The sequence below is a fragment of the Homarus americanus genome, unplaced genomic scaffold (assembly GCF_018991925.1).
Source record: "Homarus americanus isolate GMGI-L3 unplaced genomic scaffold, GMGI_Hamer_2.0 scaffold23598, whole genome shotgun sequence".
Taxonomy (NCBI): domain Eukaryota; kingdom Metazoa; phylum Arthropoda; class Malacostraca; order Decapoda; family Nephropidae; genus Homarus; species Homarus americanus.
The window spans coordinates 2,236,071-2,239,770 of NW_024731054.1; the positions used below are offsets into that span (position 1 = coordinate 2,236,071).

At 31.1% G+C, this 3,700-nt stretch overlaps 1 long non-coding RNA gene across 2 annotated transcripts in view; it reads left to right on the forward strand.

Moving 5' to 3' along the window:
• The window catches only part of LOC121867498, a 13,275-nt gene extending 10,828 nt beyond the window's left edge, over nt 1-2,447 (forward strand). For both annotated transcript variants that reach the window (XR_006089162.1, XR_006089163.1), the window contains exon 5: nt 2,434-2,447. This is a non-coding gene — a long non-coding RNA (uncharacterized LOC121867498). The remainder of the gene's footprint in view (nt 1-2,433) is intronic.
• The last annotated feature ends 1,253 nt before the right edge of the window (nt 2,448-3,700 follow it).

Consider the following 3,700-nt stretch of genomic DNA (forward strand, 5'->3'; position numbering starts at 1 on the left):
GGTTCCATAGAAATGTCACTTTTTGATTATTGAGGATGGGAGGGGAGGGGGACGTGAATGTGGAGGAGGGAGTTAGAGGTAGGCAAAAGAATGACAGGATAGGTTGTAAAAGAAATGTCGGTGCTACTATAGTACCTGGTATTTTGTTGGTTGGAATGATGAGGAACAATCTGAACAAAACAAATGAATACAGTAATTGAACACAAAAAATTTAGAATTGTCTAGTAATATCAAAATATTCGGAACTCAGTTAATTCGTATTTTCATTTAGAGGCGGCTGGGAGTCTGTTGTCAAATCAATGAGGGTGTAGTGTGGTCTGAATTAACCGAGTTCGAATATTTTGACATTATCAGACACTTTCTCAATCTTTTTGTTATTCAACCAACAACACATACTCAATTGCCATGCTGACTGCACAGTCATCTATTTATAATTACTGTGCAAACAAATATTTTTTAAGTGCACAAACAGTAATAATAAAGTAATACAGTAATAAATATAAGACTTACTGTACATTGTAGGTGAACTGGTAATATGTGGATGATATTCAGAAAGTGTAATAGTATTGAGGATCAGGTCTGGGGTCCACCTTCATCAAAATCCCCACCTACTCAGGAGACTTTCCTTTGTTTTATGTGTTTCTCCTTGTTTTGTTGTGTTAGTTGGCAGAGAGGGACCTATAGTGTTTTATCCCAGCTGAAGGGCGTAATTTGTGTATTATTGTGGGTTATAAATAAGTATATTAAATAGGCCTCCAGCGTCAATTTGCCACCAGAGGTTTAACAGTTAATTCTTGTATAATATTTCTGATAAACTTCCTACATGTTTTATGTTTGATATAATTAATGTATGAATCTTTATATAATTTAACCATGCTTTCTCGTCAGAAATGGTCATGAATAAACTCATTTAGAAATACATCATTACTTTGGGAAATCGGACAGCCAATCAGGTGTAACTCTTGAGGGCAGGGCATCTCTTCTCATTTGATAAAAATGCACTATAGTCAAATCAGCAAATTTCATCTTATATTTCTCCAATAGGGTTTTACTTCATTTACCAGTGTGGCCGTTACACTTATGGAATATCATCTACGATCTCACCTCTCATTATTTATTACTGTATTATTTACTTTTTATTGTAAGTACATTTTATAACTATTTATATGCACAATAATTATAGATATAATAATATGACAACCAAGGCAACTTTTGAATCACTCAGTTATTTCATATTAATTTCCAAATTCAAATCGTTCAATTAATTTTTTGAAACATACGAATTAAACCGAAGTACGAATTACAGCGTCCCTATTCAATGAAAGTCCAAAATTCATTTGTTTAAAATATTCAAAGTCAAAAATTCATCATTTAAAATATTCTAAGTCAAAATTATTATAAGCCCAAATAATCGTTAAGAATATTCTAAAATTCATCATTTAAAATATTCTAAGTCCAAAATTCATCTTTAAAAAATACAAGTCCAAAAATTGTCGTTAAAATATTCTAAGTCCTAAAATTATCATTTAAAATATTCCAAGTCCAATAAGTCTAAAGATTCATCGTTTAGATATTCTAAGTCAAAATTCAGCTTTAAAAATATTCTAAGTCTAAAATTCATCATTTAAAATATTGAAGTCAAAATTCTTGTTTAAAATATTTTTGTAAGTATTGCGTTATTCCTGGGCATATTCTGAGTAATAAATTTTTTGTATTTGTCATTCTTACGACGGCATCTGTGTATTATAAGACATAACGGACTACGTGGGGAGAGTTACTCTTCGACGGCAGTAATCCATATTTTTCTATATTATTGGTGAATGATAATTACATTTCCATTGGTTATCTTTCCAATTTTTTCAACGTTAGTCCTGGCAATGGCTAACCAGTAAAAAAGGCCATTTTCAAATTTCGCAATTTTTAGCCATTTTTCATAAAAATGACAATTTTTAAATTTTCAGCTATTTTTCTGTATTATTATATTTTTTTCAGGTTTGGTTTATTTTAGTTTTTTTATATATTTTATTTATATATTTTTTTTTATTATTTATTTATATTTTTTATATATATATATATTTTTATATACAATATATATATATATATATACAATATATGTTTTTTTTTCAAGTTTATATATTTTTCATTTTTATATAATGAATTAAGTTTTCAAGTATTTCATAAAATTATTTTGTGAAATCTGAAGCTGAACTTAGTCAATTTTAAAGTTAGAAAATGCTGGAAAGGTTAATAGGCGTAATGACATTTAGACATTTATTAATGGAAACTTTAATGTCTCTATAAATTTGCAGTGGGGCGGCACACCTGAGACAGAACCGTCTAGAACAGCATGCTGGGCAGGCCAGTCCAGGGGAGGCGGTAGTCCAGGGCAGCAACATACTAAGAGTGAAACCCGTCAGGGGCACGGTGGTCCAGGGCAGCAAGCACAACAAGGCGTCAGGGCAGCAACAGCACAAGCACAGAGCCGTCGGGCAGCAGCCAGCAAGCAAGTACAGAGTCAGGCAGTAACCAGTAAGCACAGTCTAGGGCAGCACGGCACTCCAGTGTTCAGAACAACATTTCTATACAAAATAAAATGTAAAATTAATATTCAAATTTTTTAACCATAAAAATGTTTTAAATATAGTAATGACAAAATGAATTGTAGTGTTTTAGACAAAATTCCTTAACACTTGACAGAACCAAATTTATAAACTCAATAGAAAAATAAGAATTTTTGTTAATTTGAATTTTTCACCAAATGATCCTTGAGAACAAGTGTCTAGGGAATATTATCAGTAACTGTACAGCAACTTAACCTAAGTGTACAAGTTATGGTTCATATTAACTAAACTATAAAAACCAAAAACCTTTCATTACAAAACTTACCCACAAGTGAGTTTAGTTTAACCATAATAGTTATTGATGTTTAACTACAATATTTCCTGTATCTTTGGTTCATAGTTTTGTTAATATATTTTAAATGTTTTCTTTCAATGACTTGACCCAGAACTTATTGATTTGTGATGAATATTTTTACTTTCCACTAACTTTACGTCAATGAATTCCTCGAGTGGGTCAGTCACAGGTCTGGTACAGTATTACAAGTGAATGTTGCTAAGAGTAATTTATTATTTACTAAACATACTCATCTTGTAGGTAACTTTATGTACTTTACTGAATTAATTAAAGTCAAGCATAAACATGACCAATAATTATTTCTGGTGTTATAAATTTGATGTATTAAACGATTGGTTACGGCCAGAGTCCAGTTTTGGGGCTTTTAACTTTGGTCAATTATTATGATATTCCTGTCATCAATAAAGGATCATAGGTACAGTCAGGATCAAAAGTGTTGAACACTTGGCAATATCTGTCATCTACTTGAGTTATATGATTGGGATATACTGTACTAATAACACAACAGTACTATCATATTATGCCTGAACCACAAAATAGGATTAAACTCTACTTAATACCAAAGATTTTCAGTACTGACATGCCAAATACTGTCAAATGTTCAGCACTTTTGACCAAGACTGTACATCAGTTCTAGCCCCATAATCCCCTTTCAATATTCTCGATCCTTTACACATTTTCTCTTATGTATATAAATTTAAGTATAATTTCTCCATTACTTTCTATTTTGTCTTGAAATTTATAGCACCAAGAAATCTAGTATGGTCATTGAATATCCCAGAGC